Source organism: Leptodactylus fuscus, chromosome 7 (assembly GCF_031893055.1).
Source record: "Leptodactylus fuscus isolate aLepFus1 chromosome 7, aLepFus1.hap2, whole genome shotgun sequence".
NCBI lineage: Eukaryota > Metazoa > Chordata > Amphibia > Anura > Leptodactylidae > Leptodactylus > Leptodactylus fuscus.
In genome coordinates this window covers 77,028,660-77,048,574 of record NC_134271.1, presented here as the reverse complement: position 1 = coordinate 77,048,574, position 19,915 = coordinate 77,028,660, and the positions used below count along the sequence as shown (strand labels likewise).

The 19,915-nt window shown below is 50.9% G+C and overlaps 1 protein-coding gene across 2 annotated transcripts in view; it reads left to right on the top strand.

The window, feature by feature from the left end:
* LOC142213734 (solute carrier family 66 member 2-like) overlaps positions 1-19,915 on the top strand; it is a 68,904-nt gene that overhangs the window by 8,897 nt on the left and 40,092 nt on the right. The window contains exon 2 of one of the 2 annotated variants that reach the window (XM_075282191.1): positions 16,185-16,345. The exons of the other annotated variant lie outside the window; for it this stretch is intronic. The gene's annotated coding sequence lies outside the window, so the exon portion shown is untranslated. The remainder of the gene's footprint in view (positions 1-16,184; positions 16,346-19,915) is intronic. 2 annotated transcript variants of the gene reach the window in all.

Sequence of the window (19,915 nt, the reverse complement as noted above, 5' to 3'; positions counted from 1 at the left end):
TTGTGTCACTTACTTATTAGTGATGTTTCCTGTGACCCTAAAACTGACTGCAGGTATAACTACATCCAGGTACATAAATGTTGGACTCAGGAGTGGGGAGTGACGCGTAGAATGGCAGATGTGGTGATTGTTTGGCATAATAATATCTATATCACTCATCCATGCCAGTAATATGGTGTGGAGGGATTGATAAATTGTGTATCTTTACCCTTACTGCTTGGGGCTTAGTATACATCTCTGTCGATTGTCCATCTTCTGTAGATGCTTCATAAATCTTCAGATGAAAAGTGCTGTATTTTATCATCGGGCAAATTCAGTTTTAAAAAAATTGAAACCCGACAGACCTCATTATAGTCTATGTTGTACCTTGGGCTCTGTGTGTCTATCATAGAACACATCAGTTTTTGTTCGTTTTTCCATTCTTCTTGTCCTTCGACAGACAAGAAAAATGTACTAAAACAGCACAGTCATACAAGAACTAAACCATGGAAGCATAAAATACTCCACCGACATATGGATTGCTGTGAGAGGTTTAAGGGGTTGTCCCATCACAAGGATCCTATCTATACTGCTTGTTAATGTGGATGTAAGACTTTTCCTAAATACACTGCTTCAGAAAAACTGCTTTGTTTGTCCACTATCTTACTTTATTCAATTCTTTGTTGATACATCCCTTGACTTATCTGCTCAAAAGTCAAGTGATGTATCTGCTGCTCTCAGGGGGGAGGGAGGAGGGGCTAAGTGCAGGGAGCGAGCCTGTGTATCTAGCTAATCCTGTGTCTACACACGTGACCTAGCTTCCTGCTATCAGATAGGGGAGAGGAGTCGCTTGCATTTCTGAGCTCGTATTCTGTTCTCCCAGTTATCAGGCTAGCTAATTCAATTGTGTTCATTATGGCAGAGACAGGCAGTCTCCATATGTAACACAGAATGGAGTTGCTCCTGCCTGTGAAACCCCGCCCACCAAATGATGCAAGAAACCAGGAAGAAAGAAGATTTTACAGCAGTGAAGACTGGTGAGTATGTGACGTGGGAATATCCCTTTAAAGAGGACCTTTCACCACTTTTGGGCACATGCAGTGTTATATACTGCTGGAAAGCTGACAGTGCGCTGAATTCAGCGCACTGTCGGCTTTCCCGATCTGTGCCCGGTGTAAAGAGCTTACGGTGCCGGTACCGTAGCTCTTCTATGGTCAGAAGGGCGTTTCTGACCATTAGCCAGAGACGTCCTTCTGCCTCGCGGCGCCTATTGCGCTGTGCTGTGGAGCCGGGAGGAACGCCCCCTCCCTCTGCTCACACAGCTCGTACATAGACGAGCATTATCAGGAGCGGGAGGGGGGAGTTCCTCCCCGCTCCACAGCACAGCGTGATAGGCGCCGCGAGGCAGAAGGACATTCCTGGCTAATGGTCAGAAACGCCCTTCTGACCATAGAGCACTACGGTACCGGCACCGTAAGCTCTTTACACCGGGCACAGATCGGGAAAGCCGACAGTGCGCTGAATTCAGCGCACTGTCAGCTTTCCAGCAGTATATAACACTGCATGTGCCCAAAAGTGGTGAAAGGTCCTCTTTAAGTACATCACCCAAATCTGTGCTGCCCTAACCCTGTCACTGTTCCTGCAGCTGCACGGCTGTTTCTCTTCTCAGCTAGAGGTCTTATTCAGTACCAATAAGGTTCATAACGGAAAAACTCATTTTTTAACATCTGTTACATATCTGTTTTTAGAAAAATGGAAGACAATGTGCAAATACACAAATAGAAGTTTTTTGGGTTTTTTTCTGGCAATGAAAAAGGTCACTGAAAAATAGGGCAAGTCCAATCTTTGTCCATTTTTTTCGGACTGATACAAGTCTATGGGTCAATTATTAGCATCTGATTTTTGGATGGACTTTAAATAACAGACGAGTGAGTTTGGTAAGAAAAAAAAAGACCAACAAATTGATGAAAAATAAGGCACACAACTTTTCATTCATTTACGATGTCAGGTTTGTGGAACCTACACAACTGATCAGTCTTTATAACTATATGGACACAATTCTAAGATATGTAACACATGGCCATGGTCTACTCCCAACCTCCACCAATTAATTTAGGGTAAGTTCACACAGGAATTTTGGGCCAGATTTTATGCGGAATCTGCGTCAGAATCCGGGTACAATTAACGCCTTCCTTTGGCTTCAATGGGAGCCGTTCACTTCTTTTTTCCACTAGCGGTTTTGTGCCGCTCATGGAAAAAAAATCGACCTGCCCTTTTTGCTGCGGAAACTGCCACTGCATCCGCAGCACGACACCTCCCGATTAGGTCCATTCATTTGGGCGTAATCCAGAGCAGAATGCCGCGACTGGATGCCGGTACACAGCATTGGCATCCAGTCGCGGCTAGCCGTTTATTGGACTGGATTCTGAGGCAGCCTCCGTCCCAAAAGCCCAAAAAACCCTGTGTGAACTTACCCTAATATTGCTATATCTTCTGTGCCAGTCTTATGCTAGGTAAAAGAGCACCACACACAGTCATGTGGCCCTTGCACCGTTTAGGGAAAAGGGCTAGGACTGTTGGGCCTGGGTTTACAGGTTGCACGGTTGCCAGGGTCTGTGATGTTTCAAATCTAAGCCCGCCCCCCATTTCTAAGTAATGTAGCAATTTTACTAAGTTATAAATTTAGGGGCACGTAGTCAGGGTCTCATACCTTTGGTCCTGAAGTGACTGAAAGTACGCTCCCTGTGACCGCATTATGGCGAACCTGGAGAGGCAGATTCTGGAGCGGGTCCGTGCTGGAGGCTGTCGCTGGCTGGAGGACTTGCTGAAGACTGTGCCGGAGGAAGCTGTCCACGGTCCCTGGGAGCAGGAGGATGGAGGTCGGGCTGCCTGCAGGCCGCAGCGCGTCAGCAGGCCTCCCCGGCGCCTTAGCCCGAGTCCCCCGGCCAGGGGGATGAAGAGGAGGATTTCGGGAGGGACGCAGGCCGAGGGATCTTCTGCCGGACGTGTGAGCCGGCCTGGAGGCCGGAGCCGGGCGTCTGAGGGGAGCAGCCCGGCGTGCAGCAGCCGGCGCGCATCTGCCGGGAGGAGCGCGCGCGCGGCTCACCACGCGCCCAAGATGGCCGCCGGGCCTCCCGCCGGAGCGGGAGGTGAAGATGGACGCGGTGCCTGCGGTCCCAGCGGTGAGTGCCTCGCACCTGGGGCGGGTGGGTTCGCTCCCCCGCTTCCAGCACGGGGCTCTTCTTCTTTTGTGGGGACCGTAGCGGGGGGTGGGGAGGTCAGGGCAGCTTTGCCTGTCTGTGGGGGGGAGGGGGGGGATGTTGGTGGTATAGTGGAGGGGGGGAGCGGGTTATCTCAGCAGATGGTGTTGCCTCCTGTTGGGGGGGGGGAGTGGGGGTGGAGCTAGGCCTCGGGTGGGCGGTACCAGCCCTCGGGTGGGTGGAGCTAGTCCCCAGGTAGCTGGTAGGGGTTCTGTTTCAGTTGGCAACGTTAGGGATGCCCCACTCCCAGTTTCCCCGGCGACTAGCGCCTCCCTGTTCAGTAATCTCCCGCAGGGTCAATCTCTTGCCGCACATGCCGTCGGGGCAGCTGGGACCGGTAGGGATTTCATTTCGCGGGGTCCTTCCCTGTCTTCCCGCCCGTCTTCGGGAGCCCGCGATGGCCGGTACCGCTCGAGGGGAAGTCGGGCTTCTTCATCTAGCACTCGGGTTTCCGCCACTGTCCGGTCTGCCAGGAGGGATGGGAGGTTGGGTCACCGGGCCGGGGGGTCCCCGGTGCTGTCACCCCGTTCTTCAAGAATGCGGTACTTGTCCGATTCTCCTTCCTCCTCAGGTCGGAGCTGCCATCGAGGTCGTCACTGCCGTAGCCGGAGAGACCATCGCGATCGGTCCCCTCGCGGGGTCCGTCGCTGTCATCGCCATCGTCATGGTCATCGGGAGCCCTCTCGTGCTGTTAGCCGCCATTCCTCCAGAGCGGCTGGTCGACCGCGCTCTCCCTCCCAGTCGTCTCACCGTGGAGCCACCTCTTCGCCTCGTCGCGAGTCAAGCCGTTCTTCAGTCCGGGACCTACGTCGCTCGACGTCTCAAAGCCAAGTCGCGGATGCTCCGGGAGCGGATCGGCGCCCCTTGGATGACCCACCGCCTGAAGTCCCTCCACCTGCACTGCCGGGAACGGATACCGGGAGCACGAGAGCCGGTGAGTTGACTTGTTTCCCCTCTTGGGCTGCCCTTTGTAACCCGCTCCCTGGCGAAGATTTTGCTGCTGTCCTTAGGCGTGCGCTTGCGCAGGTAGAGAATAGGTCCGTTCTTTCTTCCTCTGGGGCTGTTGAGGCGGGAGGTTCCCTCCCCCCCTCTGCCCCCATTCAGGGTTTAGCCTTTAGGGATTCGATTTTTTGCGGGGTCGCTCCTTTGGGCACGCACGTGCCGGGAGAGACCCGGGAAAAAATTGTTAAAGGGGAATATGTAGATATTTGGTCCCTCCTGTCTCCTGACCAGGTGTCGGTGGACAAGGAGCGGACTTTTGAGCGTGGGGCCGATCGCAAGCCGAAAATGGCTAAAACGTTCGGCAATTGGGTTCAGGCATTTTCGGTGTTGGTGCATATTCTTTGCCAACATTGTCCTTCTCGGGGTCCGGAACTTTTTGTATACCTGGACACCATTTATAGCGCCTCCAAGCTGCACGGAGGTGCGGCTTGGTGGCGCTATGACGAGGAGTTCAGGCGTCGCTTGGCTTTGGCTCCGGCGGTTAGCTGGGCAACCAAGGCTTTGGACGTCTGGACACAGCTTATCTTGTCACAGAGGCCTCAGAGGCCTTTTCCTACCAGCGTTGGGGGAGGAGCTCCCTCTTTGTCCTCCGGTCCTCACAAACCTACAGGCTCTTGCTGGCTCTACAACGAGGGCCATTGTAGGTTCTTTTCCTCCTGCAAATTTAGGCACAATTGCTCAATTTGCGGGGGGACGCATCCCGCGCTCAAGTGTTCCAGAAAGGGTAAGCAACAGCCCAGAGTGGGTACGGCCGGCGGCACTGAGAACGCCGGTGAGAGGGGACCTCCTTCGTCCGTGGCTAGAGTTCTATCCGCGGAAGCAGGAGGCAAGGCTAATTGAGGAAGGTTTCAGGGTAGGTTTTCGCATTCCATTTGTTGAGTCTCCAGTTTCGGTTATTTCGGGTAATTTGAAATCGGTCGTTGACGATCCGGCTCTGGCTTGGGATAAGGTGATGAAAGAGGTTGAGTTGGGTAGGATGGCTGGCCCTTTTGACGAGCCGCCCTATCCCAATTTGCGTGTGTCTCCTTTGGGTTTGGTTCCCAAGAAGGAGGCAGGTAAATTTCGTTTGATACATCACTTGTCCTTTCCCAGAGGGGAATCCGTCAACGATGGCATATCAAAGGAGGTGGCGGCGGTATCCTACACCTCTTTTGATAGGGCAGTGGACGCGGTTCGTCGGGCGGGTCCCGGGGCTCTCCTGGCCAAATCCGATGTCGAATCGGCTTTTCGTTTACTGCCGATTCATCCGGATTGTTTTCACCTCCTTGGCTGCGCTTTTGACGGCAAGTTTTTTGTCGACATGTGTTTGCCAATGGGGTGTTCAATTTCCTGTTATTATTTTGAGGTTTTTAGTTCCTTTTTAGAATGGGTTGTTCGTTTTGAGACCGGCCATCAGGCGATTTTGCATTACTTGGACGATTTCCTGATCGTCGGTCCGGCCGACTCCCCGGTTTGCAGTTATGTTTTGCGTTCTTTTCAGTTATTGATGGAGCGTTTTGGGGTTCCCCTCTCTGCAGAAAAGACGGTGGGTCCATTGACCCGCCTGTCTTTTCTGGGTATTGAGATTGATTCGGCGGATATGGTTTGCCGTTTGCCTAGTGATAAGTTGGAGCGCTTGGTTGGGGCTGTTGAGGAGGTTTTTCGGGCACGGAAGGTCACCCTGCATCAGATGCAGGTGCTTCTCGGGTTGCTTAATTTCGCCTGCAGGGTCATCCCTATGGGTCGTGTTTTTTGTAGGCGTCTTTCTTTAGCCACCAAAGGGGTTCTTCTGCCGCACCATTTTATTAGGGTCATGAGGGCACTGCGGGAGGACCTTCGGGTCTGGCGGTGTTTCTTGTCCTCTTTTAATGGGAAGGCGGTTTGTCAGTCTGCGGAGGTATCCAGTGCCGAGTGGTCGTTGTATACCGATGCGGCTGGCAGCGATGGTTTTGGGGCCGTTTTTGGTAATGCTTGGTGCAGGGCGAGTTGGCCTGCTGAGTGGTTTCTTTCGGGTTTAGTTAAGAATTTGGCCCTCCTGGAGCTATTTCCCATCATAGTTGCGGTTGAGTTGTGGGGGCAACGTTTCAGCAATAGCAGGATTTGTTTTTGGACAGATAATATGGCGGTAGTGCAAGCGATAAATAGTCAGTCTTCCTCTTCACTGGAGGTTCTGTCCTTATTGCGTCATTTGGTTTTGCGCTGCTTGCAGGCGAATATATGGTTTCGCGCTAGGCACGTTCCGGGCGTAGAGAATACTATTGCTGATGCTTTGTCCCGTTCCCAATTTCAGTTATTCAGGTCTCTGCATCCGACAGCGGAGGAGGAGGGCTATCCTTGCCCGAGTTTCTTGTGGGACCTGATAGAGAGGAGCTGAGGGCCCTTCTACGACAGTCTGTTGCGCCGGCTACTTGGAGACGTCATTCCAAGGCTTGGGAGAGTTGGTTGTCCTGCTCTGGCGGAAGTGTACCCGCAGAGGATGACGCGTTGCTTGACGTTACGTTGACTTATCTGGATCGGCTTCGGAGCAGGGGTTTGTAAGCATCGGCGGTTTCTAAAGATCTTTCTGGGGTCGCTTTCATGTTGAAATTGAATGGTCGTCCGGACGTTACCAAGCGTTTTGTGGTTCGTCAGATTTTGAAGGGCTGGAAAAAGGGTAGTGCCCGTCAGGATATGCGTCGCCCAGTGTCCCTTGTGTTGTTGGATCGTTTGTTGTTTATTTTACCTGTTGTGTGTACGGATGAAAGTGAAGTTTGTTTGTTTCGTGCTGCTTTTTCCCTCGCCTTTTTCTGTGCCCTTCGCATCGGTGAGTTGGTCCCGTCCAGTGTTCGGGGGGTGGGGGGGGGGGGTGGTGGTGGTCTAGGGGAGCGTGATGTGTTGTGGTCGGAAGCTGAGATCAGGGTTTGCGTGCGCAAGTCTAAGACCGATTTGTACGGCCGTGGGTCCTGGTTGGTGGTCCGCCCTACTGATTCCCCCTTTTGTCCGGTGAAGGTTGTTGGAGATTTTGTTCGTTCTCGCCCTGCTGGGGTTCATTTTTTGCTGCATAGGTCAGGTCTGCCCCTTACTCGTTACCAGTTTAATTCGGTCTTTCGTTTGTGTTTGTTGAGCGTGGGCTTGGAGCCCAGGGATTTTGGGACTCATTCTTTCCGAATTGGCGCCGCGACTACTGCGCACACGGCGGGTTTGGGTGATGAGGGGGTTAAGCGTCTTGGGCGTTGGAAGTCTGATAGTTACCGTTCCTATATTCGCCCTGATTTGCTTACTTGTTGAGTGTTATTTTGTTTCTTGTTGTTCTTGTTTTCTTGCAGGTTCGGTTGTGTCCGTCTGGATTCTCGGTCACTCGTACGTTTTCTGGGCAGAAAGGAGAGCGGCTGTGCGCCCGGGTGGGGTGTCTTTGGGTTTCTCCGGCGTGGACGTGCATTGGCTCGGTATTAGAGGACTGCGGTGGAATCGGGTTCTTGCTGAAGTGGCGAAATTTAGCAGGTCGGTTTCTGGCGCGGTTGTTTTGCTGATACATGCCGGTGGGAACGACCTTGGCAAGGTTAAACTTGCTGACCTCATTTCCATCATTAAGCAGGATTTTGCTCGTTTTCCTGAGTTCTTCCAAAAGGTTGTCGTGGTGTGGTCTGAGATGATCCCCCGGGTGCGTTGGAGGGGCGCCCGTGTGCCGGCGGCCATTGAGCGGGCCCGGCGCGTTTTGAATGTCCGTGTGTCTAGATTTGTTCGGTCTCTGGGTGGTGTGACCGTTAGGCACACTGAATTGGAGGATGATAACAGGGATCTTCTTCTTGCTGATGGGGTTCACCTGAATCCCATTGGTCTTGATATATTTTTGTCTGGCCTTCATGATGGGTTGGAGCGTGCTTTGGTGCTGGTGGGTGGGGTTGGTCGGGGTCAAGTGTAGGGGTACACTGCCCCCTCCTTGGCGGGGGTATGGTCCATGTCCCAGGAAGTCATCCAAGGGTATTACATGGCAACGGATGGTCAGCCGTTGTCATAACGACGAAGATCGGTGTTTCGGGACATGGAGTATGTGTTTTCCCTTTATTGTTATTTTTCATAATAAAGCTGTGGCCAATCCCCACTAACCCAATATGACGGTGTCCGTCCATTTCTTTATGGTGGGGGGCGGGTTTTCTACATCTGGTTAAGTTAAGGTATTTAGTTGTAGGTCCCAGCAGTCTTATGCTAGGTACACACTAATATTCGAGTCTCTGAGACTCCGTCCCATATTCGGTTTCAGTATAAAATTGGCGGAAACTATTGGTGGTAACCGCAAATGAATGCTTCATTCACACTTGCGCCTGGTATCCGCCTGCTTGCAAACCGTTTTGTGCTGTTCTCCTCATATTTATTAGTTAAATGTCCTGTATTATTAATGTCCTTCTCAGGTTATTTCTATGTATTGTTGTTGCTGCCAATTGCTGACCAGAATTTGCATGCTGCACGCCCTTGTTCTTATTAATAAAGTTTTTCTCTCTGGGCGTGGTTTTAGGCAAGCCCTGGTCCATGTCACTCCCTGCAGCCATTTTAGTTTTTCATAGCTGTGCGACAGGACTCGCTTATACTTGGGCTTGTGAAGGCTTCAGTTTTTGACCAGCAGTTAGCCTCACGAAAGACACCAACAGGACTGCATTCAATACCACTACTACCAAGGCTATTACAGTATCGTGCTATCGCTTGTCGCTGTTCTTGGGTCAAATAAACCCACGTTGGTTCATCATATCATTATGTCTACATTTGAATCCATCTACTCTGAGCTCCTGCCTGTCCAATCTGCTCGAAAGTCACACGGCCACTATCAGTTACACCTTCATTCGCCTTCATGTAGGGACAGAACACATTTAAAAATAAAAAATGGGGGGGCGTGGCTTGGCCATGGAGGAGTGAGGACGCGTGTTGCCTCTGCTCCGTCCCTGGCCCTCGGTGAAACGCCGTCTTTCTGCTGACCTACACGGATTTCACTTACCTGGAGATGGGGAAGAACCGAAGGCCTTCCCAGCGGTCCTCTTCTACCTCTCCTGGACCCTCGTCCCTTGCCCGCTTCCTCCGGGTGCCGCGCGGTGAAGAGGCCTCTTCCTCGGCCGGATCCAAAATGGTGCCCGTCACTGCAGCTGCTCCACGCGGCCGGCCTTCCGCATCGCCGACTCGCTCACCGGGTGCCTCCGATGCTGCTGGCGGCCGCTCTCCTGCCTCCTGCGCAGACATGGTTGCCTCGCCTCTGCCTGAGTCCAGCCCTCCGGTGCTTCTTCCCAGCAGCTCTGCCCTCCTCTCCCCTGGAGTGTCTGTTGCGGGTCAGGTAGGCCGTGTCTCTCCCCTACCCTCCCTCCTGCCTACACAAGGATCGGACATCTCCTGGCCGTCTCTGCCGCCCTCTCCTGCAGCTCCCCTGCTATCCCCCTCTCTAGAGCCTATGATAGTCGCCCCTGGGGCTCAGGCTTGGGGTGAAGAAAGGCCTGCTTGGCTTTCTGCTGGATCCTCCCCCCCGCATTTGGCCCCTGCTTCCCTACTGGGTCCTGCTGTTGTGTCCCTGGATCCTGGGACGGTACCCCTGCCTCATTTGGCCCCGGACTGTGCCCCTGTTAAGGACTGTGGACTATCCCCCCTGCTTGCTGAGCCTAGGGGTTCTGGCCCCTCTTCTGTTGATCCCTCCCGGCCTCTCCAGGGTCATGATGCTTCTGGTGCCTCCGTGCCGGTCCCTCCTGGTTTGTCTCCTGCTGTGGTGGATTGTGGGCCCCGTTTTTGTATTGCTAATGACTTTGCTGGCGCTTCCTCTGCCTCCATTGCTGATACCCTTATTGAGCTACGCCGCCTTATCACCCACTTGTCAGCAGTTCCCACTAAATCGGATATGGAGGACTATGTGGTGCGGTTGGAGCAGTCTTACAAGTCGGACCTCTCCGCTGTCCGGTCTTCTGTGCAACAACTGAAAACTAAAGTGGATTCCCTTGAGGCGGCCTCTGCTTCCCACGTTTCTCAGCTTTCCACTCATGAGGCGACCATTGCTTCTCACACTCGACAGCTGCGGTTCCTGTCCGATATGTTGGATGATCTGGAGAATCGGAACCGACGTAATAACATTAGAGTGCGGGGCCTTCCTGAATCCGTTGAGTCGCAACACCTGGATACTACCCTGCGCACCATTTTCAATTCCGTTCTGGGGGCCCCCCCGGATTCACCCATTGAACTTGACCGCGCACACCGTTCTCTGGGTGCGCGCCCCCCGGATGACAATAGGCCTCGAGATGTCATTTGCAGGGTCCACCGCTATCAGCTGAAGGAGGCAATTATGCGCAAAATCCGGGAATCCCGAAGGTTCTGTTTCAGGACACTGAGATTCAGCTACTTCCGGACTTGTCTCGCCTCACTCTTGCTAAGCGGAGGGCATTGAAGCCCCTCTTGGAAGTTCTCAACCAGCATCAAGTACCGTATACCTGGGGCTTCCCCTTCCGTCTGCAGGTTCGCCATGGCGGTCGTGTCGTTTCCATGTCTCATCCGGATGAACTCTACCATTTTGCTTCTGCTTTGGGCCTGCCGTCGGTTCCTGCTCTTTCTTGGCCTCCGTTCCCGGGTGATCTTCTGTCGGCTCCTCCTGCTCGTCCTCAAAGGCGCCCTGGGAGGCGTCGTAAGATCCGCTCCCCGGAGGGGGCGGACCTGTCTCTGGCTGCTTCTGGCACCCCCACCTGATTGCCGCAGTGTCCGCTGTCATTCCTGTTTGCCTGAAGTGGACTCTCTTCCTTTTGGGACATTTGTGGGAGGGTTCCGGGACATGTTTCGCTTGTGGGTTCCTACCCTCTCTAAGGATTAGTTGTTTTGTTTGGTCCGCCTGCATTTTTCTCTCCTTTTTGCTAAGATGCCCTGGGCGGCGTTGTGCGGACCCCTGATGTGATATTTTGTTGGTCAGCATTTTATTTTGTGTTAGATTGTTCATGGTACTGGAGTTTTCACCTGGGGGCCCGGGATGGGGTGCCGGCTTCTTTATTTGGAAAAGCCCGTTTCCCACCGGGGTCTCCACGCTTTCTGTTGCGTGGTCTTTGGCAACTCTTTTCTTTGCCGTCTCCCCACCTTTTTGTGTGGAGTTCTTCCCTCCACCCCACTTAGTTGGTTTTGTCTTTCTTGTTTTTCTTTCTTTTGTGTCTCCCTCCAGTTTGCTTCTTTTCCCCCTTTTCCTTTCTTGTTTGTACCCCTTGATTGTTCTCTGTTGGTCTTCTGGTTGTCTCGTCCCTCTCCTCTTTCTTCTCCTTTCTCTTGGCCATGTCCTCAGTCAACTTTTGCACCCTTAATGCTAGGGGCCTAAATGTCCCCCAGAAGCGTAATCAGATTTTGTATCAGTTGCATAAACAGCGCTCACATGTCCTTATTTTACAAGAGACCCATTTTAAGAAGGATCACGTCCCGGATATCCGCAGTCATCACTTCCCTAAGTGGTTCCACAGCGTCAATCCAGTTGCTAAGTCCAAGGGAGTCTCGATTGCTATCCACCGTTCCTTGCAGCGCGAGGTCCTGGACACCTGTATTGACCCCGAGGGTAGGTTCCTCTTCTTGAAATTGCGTACGGGCGGTACGGTTCTCTCCGTGGCCGGTTGTTATCTCCCGAATCAGGGTCAGCTGGCGTTTTGTAGATCCCTTATCCGCAGATTGGCAGACTTCAGTGAAGGGGTTGTGGTTTTGGGTGGTGATTTTAACTTCGTCCTGGACCCTCAGGTTGACTCCTCCCCCCCGCGTCCCTCCCACGCTCCCTCACAATTGCGCCGCTTATTGTCGGCCCTTCATAATTCCCAATTGGTTGATGTTTGGCGTATCCTACACCCTCAGGGTCGGGATTATACTTACTTTTCCCCGGCTCATAACTCGCATAGTCGCATTGACTTTTTTTTGACCAGCCATCACGCCCTGTCTTGGTCCCCGACAGTCCGTATTGACTCGGCTCTTTGGTCAGACCACGCCCCTGTCCATTTAACTTTGGACATCCCTGGTTTGTTGCGGCGCCCTTTCAACTGGCGCTTGAACGAGGGCCTGTTGAAAGATATCCCTTGTAAGGAGGCTGTCGGGGAGACCATCCGGAATTTTTGGCTGGATCATGCTTCTGATCCTACTTCCCTCCCTATGCAATGGGAAGCTTTGAAGTGCGTGGTGAGGGGGGTTCTTATCCAGCATGGCGCTCGTCTCAAGAGAGAGCGAGCCGTTGGGGTTGCCACCCTTCTGAACCGGATCCATGATCTGGAGTTGTCTCATAAACAGTCCGGCTCCCGCTCCACCTATACGGAGCTTCTTAATGCTAGGGAGGAACTTCGCGCCCTCTTAGACGGGAAATATCTGCGCTTCCGGGACCGTGTTAAAAAACATTATTATGAGTTTGCTGATAAATGTGGTCGGTCGTTGGCTCGTCGTCTTCATCCGCGAGATTCCCCTGCGTACGTTCCGCGTTTGCGTGCGGATTCGGGTGGTCTTGTTCATAATCCCTCTGACATTGCCGCGGGGTTCCGCTTGTTTTATTCGGACTTGTATAATATTCGTGGCCATTACGCCGATCTGGATCCGTCCGTGCTTAGAGATAAGATCCGTCAATATGTTTCTGACACTGCTCTCCCTTCCCTCTCTTGTTCTGACGCGGAGGCTCTTGAGACACCATTTTCGTTGAAGGAAGTTGCCGCGGTAATCCAGTCCACACCTGCGGGTAAGGCGCCGGGTCCCGACGGGTTCACCGCTCGTTTTTTTAAATGCTTCAGTTCTCTCCTTTCCCCGGATCTGACGCGGGTGTTCAATAGTGTGGGGGACTCATCTCCGTTCTCCGCACAATCCCTGTCTGCTCTGATCACTGTGATCCCTAAGCCTGGTAAGGATCCTGTATGTCCGGGGAGTTACCGGCCTATCTCCTTAATTAACATTGATGTGAAATTATATGCGAAATTGTTGGCAAATCGTCTTTCTCCCTTCATGCCCGCTTTGGTTCACAGTGATCAGGTTGGCTTCATCCCGGGTCGGGAGGCGCGCGATAATGTGTGCAAAACTGTTTTGGCCATTTCGGTCGCCCGCTCCTCTGGGGTTCCTCTTTGTCTGCTTTCGCTTGATGCCAAAAAGGCGTTCGATCGCATCCACTGGGGATTTCTTAGGGAGACCCTCGCACAGATCGGGGTTGGCTCGGGTTTTTTGGGCAAGATCTTGGCTCTCTATGGGACTGCGTCGGCGCGTGTTTGGGTGAATGGCGTTATTTCAGATCCCTTTCCGGTTCGTAACGGTACCCGCCAAGGTTGCCCCCTCTCGCCGTTGCTTTTTGCTTTGGTGATGGAACATCTGGCGGTTGCACTGCGCCGTTGCCCCGATGTTCATGGTATACAGCTAGGATCCCGCATGGTTAAAGCGGCCCTGTATGCGGACGACCTTTTGCTGTACGTCTCGGAACCGCGGGTATCGTTTCCGGCGGTCTTGCGTGAATTTTCCCGTTTTGGTGCCCTTAGTAACTTTAAGGTCAACTTATCTAAGAGTGAGGCCCTTAATGTTTCGCTTCCCTCTCCCGAGGCTGAATTCTTGGCACAGTCTTTCCCTTTCAGGTGGCAACCTTCCTCCTTCACATACTTAGGGATTCGCATTTCCCCTGATCCTTCTTCCCTGTTCCAACTTAATTATATTCCGCTTTTGGATACCATTGCTGCTGATCTACGTTCTTATGGCGCCCGTCTCCCCTCCTGGTTTAGCCGAATTCATGCCCTTAAGATGGATGTCCTCCCTCGGTTCCTGTATTTATTCCAGGCCCTTCCCATCCCTCTCCCACGCGCTTTTTTAGCTCGGGTACAATCTCTGTTTGGGAAGTTTGTGTGGGGTTCCTCCCGGAGCAGACTTGGGTTTAGTACCCTGGTCCGGCGTAAGTGCAGGGGAGGCGTTGGCCTCCCGGATGTGCGCCTTTACTATCGGGCCTCGGTCTTGCTTCGTTTGTTTGATTGGCAGTTCCGTCGCCGTGATAAGCAGTGGGTCTCCATTGAATTCGATCTGATCTCGTCCTCGCTGTCCTCTTGGCCGTGGATTCCACCGCACTTTCGTCCTAAATCCCCTGGTCTTTACATTCTCCCTTCGCATTTCCTGAAAGTGTGGGATCTGGTTTGTTCATCTGGCCGCTTGGCCCGTGTCCCGGGCCCGTTGACTCCCCTCTTTGACAATCCTATGTTCCCCCCTGGCTGTTCGGCTGATCGGTTCCTTTGTTGGAACAGATTGGATTGTACCTGTCTTCAGGAGGTGGCGGGCGATTCCCTGCTTCTTCCTTTTGCCCAGCTATGTAGCTCTCACCCTGATTTGCGCCTCTCCTGGTTGGAGTACGCCCAACTTCAGTCCTTTCTGCAGCGGTTCTCGCTCACCTCTCGCCTCTCTTCTCCTGCCTTGGCTTTAGAATCCCATGTCAGGCGACGAACCTCTCCTCCTCGTGCCCTTTCACTGTTGTATGACGTTCTCCTCTCAGATGTTACTGCGGAACTCCCTTCATACGTTGCCGCCTGGAATGCCGATCTTCCTGCGAGTCTGTCATCTGCGGATTGGGACAGGTCCTTCCTGCTCTCTCATAAGATGGCCCTCCCGTGTAGCGCTCAGGAGAGGAACTATAAAATTCTGTCCCGGTGGTATAGGTGTCCAGTGCTTCTTCATAGGATCTTTCCTGCTGTTTCGGACTCATGTTGGCGCTGTGGTTCCGCTAGGGGTACTATGCTGCACATTTGGTGGGATTGTGACGCGGTGCGGTGTTTTCTTTATATTCCAGGGTCAGTGGGCGTTCGGTGGCTGTCTCTCCTCAGCTGGCACTTCTGTCGGTCATCCCTGGCCGCCTGTCGGAGATTAAGAAGGACCTTCTGGGGCACTTTCTCACGGCCGCCAGGGCTGTTATTCCTAGACGCTGGCGCAGCCCTACTCCCCCTTCCATGCTTGATTTCCTCCAGGAGTTCCTTCTTATTCAGCGGATAGAGACTTTGGTGGCGGAGGACTCTCCCGCTTATCCCAAGTTTGAACTTCGATGGCGTCCCTGGGTTATGTTCCGGGAATCGTCTGCCTTCTCTACTGCCTTCTCATGAGTGACGCTTGGCCGTTTCTTTTCTTTTTCCTTCTTCTCCTTGCTTTTCTTGTCTTATTTGTGGTCTCTCCGTCCTTGTCTTGTGTTTGTTTGCTTGTTTTGTGTCCCTCTCTTATTCCCCTCTTCTTTCTCTTGTTGGGCAGTATTTGGTATGTACGGAGGGGGGTCTTTTTGGCTTCCCTGCCCGCTGATTTGTATGCTCCTGCATTATTGCTCGACTGTATTTCTTTAGTTTGTTCTGTATTTTATTGAAAAATCTTTAATAAAACCCGTTTAAGTATAAAAAATAAAAAATGGTTCAGTACACAAATCAGCGAATACACAAATCTGTATTTTTTAGGTGCCCATCCTAAAAACGGAGTGTTTGTGTCAGTTTGCTGTTAGTTTTGTTCAGTTTTTGTCTGTTTTTGACCAATCCGGTTTTTTCTTCTTTTTCCTTCTTCATTCTGAGCATGCTCAGAAGGAAAAATAGATTGCAAAATGCATTCAAACATTTGACTATCCGTTGTAATCCGTTTGTAGTTCTCCTTCCATAGACCGCACTATTTAAAAAAACGGTTTTGAGGCGGTCCATCGTGTATCCTTATTTTTTGTACAGACACAAAGTCCTGCAAGTCTGACTTTGGTCTCCGCTCAAAAGAGCAGAGACATGGTGGAAAGGCTCAAAACGTACACCTGTGGATTGTTTGAAAAACCCATTGAAATGGGGCAGCATGGTAGCTCAGTGGTTAGCAGCGCTAGGGTCCTGGGTTTGAATCCCGCCAGGAGCAACATCTGCAAGGAGTTTGTATGTTCTCCCTGTGCTTGCGTGTATTTCCTCCCATACTACAAAGACATACTGATAGGAAAAAAAATGTACATTGTGAGCCCTATTGAAATGAATGGGTTTTTAAACAAGCTGTTTTTCTGATCTTAAGGCAGATTCACGACAGACGGATACCAGGCGCAAGTGTGAACGAAGCCTTGGTGGACAGGATTTCTGTCTTTTGGGGTAAAGTGGATCCAAAGGAGGGAAACCTGAATGCTAGTGTGAACCTAGCGCACTTGGCTCTGAGGCTGGACCCTTCTACATAGACAGGTGGGAAGTATAATGGGGTCGCAGGGGCTGTTACCTTACTGCCTCCTCAGGATCAGAGTGATAATGATGTAGTCACTAATGTAATAGCTGTGCTCAGTCTAATTACATTATCACACACTTATGACATCATTCACATCCCCTATAATACCACATGGTGGTCTGTACCCTCTGCACTACTCATTTCTGCCCCACTGTCTCCTGCTGTACAATGGGCTGTCCCCAGGGGGCAGGAGTTGCAGTCGTGTCCTCCAGCTGCAGTCCGTTCGGTACAGGAGCCGGTAATTCCATCCTGTGCAGGAAGTTCTCTCCAGCTGTTTACATATTCAGTGCAGCCTTCTCCTCCTCCTCCTTGTCTCCAGCTCAGACCTGTCCAACATCTCCACCCCGGCACCCTGCAGGAGGCAGCTCTGCGGTGAGTACCCCCTCCCCACAGAGAGTCAGCCTACCCTCCACTGACAGCAAGCAGAGTGCTTATAGGGAATACACTATATATCCAGCCTGCACAGCTGAGGTGGCCATGACGTCACACCTGTCATCCTTCTGATGTCACCAGCTGACTGACTATCAGTAGTTGGGGGAAAGCCTTGAAGAAACTGATACCAGTCTCACATGCAGGGTAAAGGTCTCTGGAGGTTCTCACAAATGGAGATGTTTCACATAAACTCCTCCAATTGAGGAACACTGTGGCCAGTCACTCCCCAGACTGAAATGGCTGATAACAGGGAACCATAGATGTTCTCACCAGAGTCTTCCAAGTCTGGTGTGGCTGATAACAGGGAACAACAGACTCACACACACTGTAGATATAGGATACAAGTTTAATATACCCCTTTACTTGGGCAGGCGCTGGTCTTGAGCTGCTGTGGTGTATATGGTACATTATGTTACTGGCTTCTTATGGAGCATAGTGGCGTCTTTGTAAATAATACTTCCTCTTAGAAATCATCTGAGCACAGTGTTATCTTGCTGCGGTTCTTATGAATGTTTCATGAAGAGGTTTCATCTTAATTCTGCATCTATAAATACAAGAATGTAACCCCCAAGTCCTGTATCTCTAAACAGGGTGCTAGAGTGGGACCGCTGGCTGTATATTCAGGGTATATTCAGGGTGCTAAAGTGTAACCCCAGACATATATGTGTATACAGGGTGCTAAAGAGTAACCCCAGACATATATGTGTATACAGGGCGCTAGAGTGTAACCCCAGATATATATCTGTATATAGGGTGCTAGATCATAATCACAGACATATATCTGTATACAGGGTGCTAGAGCGTAACCCCAGACATATATGTGTATACAGGGTGCTAGAGCGTAACCCCAGACATATATGTGTATACAGGGCGCTAGAGTGTAACCCCAGATATATATGTGTATACAGGGCGCTAGAGTGTAACCCCAGACATATATCTGTATACAGGGTGCTAGAGTGTAACCCCAGACATATATGTGTATACAGGGTGCTAGAGCGTAACCCCAGACATATATGTATATAAGGGGTGCTAGAGTGTAACCCCAGACATATATGTGTATACAGGGTGCTAGAGCGTAAACCCCAGACATATATCTGTAAACAGGGTGCTAGAGTGTAACCCCAGACATATATGTGTATACAGGGTGCTAGAGTGTAACCCCAGACATATATGTGTATAAGGGGTGCTAGAGTGTAACCCCAGACATATATATCTGTATACTGGGTGCTAGAGTGTAACCCCAGACATATATGTGTATAAGGGGTGCTAGAGTGTAACCCCAGACATATATCTGTATAGAGGGTGCTAGAGCGTAACCCCAGACATGTATCTGTATACAGGGTGCTATCTGTATACAGGGTTCTAGAATGTAACCCCAGACATATATGTGTATACAGGGTGCTAGAGCGTAACCCCAGACATATATGTGTATACAGGGCGCTAGAGTGTAACCCCAGATATATATCTGTATATAGGGTGCTAGATCATAATCACAGACATATATCTGTATACAGGGTGCTAGAGCGTAACCCCAGACATATATGTGTATACAGGGTGCTAGAGCGTAACCCCAGACATATATGTGTATACAGGGTGCTAGAGCGTAACCCCAGACATATATCTGTATACAGGGTGCTAGAGTGTAACCCCAGACATATATCTGTATACAGGGTGCTAGAGTGTAACCCCAGACATATATGTGTATACAGGGTGCTAGAGTGTAACCCCAGACATATATATCTGTATACTGGGTGCTAGAGTGTAACCCCAGCATATATGTGTATACAGGGTGCTAGAGCGTAAACCCCAGACATATATCTGTAAACAGGGTGCTAGAGTGTAACCCCAGACATATATCTGTATACAGGGTGCTAGAGTGTAACCCCAGATATATATCTGTATATAGGGTGCTAGATCATAATCACAGACATATATCTGTATACAGGGTGCTAGAGCGTAACCCCAGACATATATGTGTATACAGGGTGCTAGAGCGTAACCCCAGACATATATGTGTATACAGGGCGCTAGAGTGTAACCCCAGATATATATGTGTATACAGGGCGCTAGAGTGTAACCCCAGACATATATCTGTATACAGGGTGCTAGAGTGTAACCCCAGACATATATGTGTATACAGGGTGCTAGAGTGTAACCCCAGACATATATATCTGTATACTGGGTGCTAGAGTGTAACCCCAGCATATATGTGTATACAGGGTGCTAGAGCGTAAACCCCAGACATATATCTGTAAACAGGGTGCTAGAGTGTAACCCCAGACATATATGTGTATACAGGGTGCTAGAGTGTAACCCCAGACATATATGCGTATAAGGGGTGCTAGAGTGTAACCCCAGACATATATATCTGTATACTGGGTGCTAGAGTGTAACCCCAGACATATATCTGTATACAGGGTGCTAGAGTGTAACCCCAGACATATATGTGTATACAGGGTGCTAGAGCGTAACCCCAGACATATATGTATATAAGGGGTGCTAGAGTGTAACCCCGGACATATATGTGTATACAGGGTGCTAGAGCGTAAACCCCAGACATATATCTGTAAACAGGGTGCTAGAGTGTAACCCCAGACATATATGTGTATACAGGGTGCTAGAGTGTAACCCCAGACATATATATCTGTATACTGGGTGCTAGAGTGTAACCCCAGACATATATGTGTATAAGGGGTGCTAGAGTGTAACCCCAGACATATATCTGTATAAAGGGTGCTAGAGCGTAACCCCATACATACTGTATATCTGTATACAGGGTGCTAGAGTGTAACTCCAGATATATATCTGTATACAGGGTGCTAAAGTGTAACTCCAGATATATATCTGTATACAGGGTGCTAGAGCGTAACCCCAGACATATATCTGTATACAGGGTGCTAGAGTGTAACCCCAGACATATATGTGTATAAGGGGTGCTACAGTGTAACCCCAGACATACATATGTATACAGGATGTTAGAGTGTAACCCCAGATATATATCTATATACAGGGTACTAGAGCTTAACCCCATACATATATATATATTCAGGGTGCTACCGTTTAACCCCAGCCATGTATTTGTATAAGGGGTGCTAGAG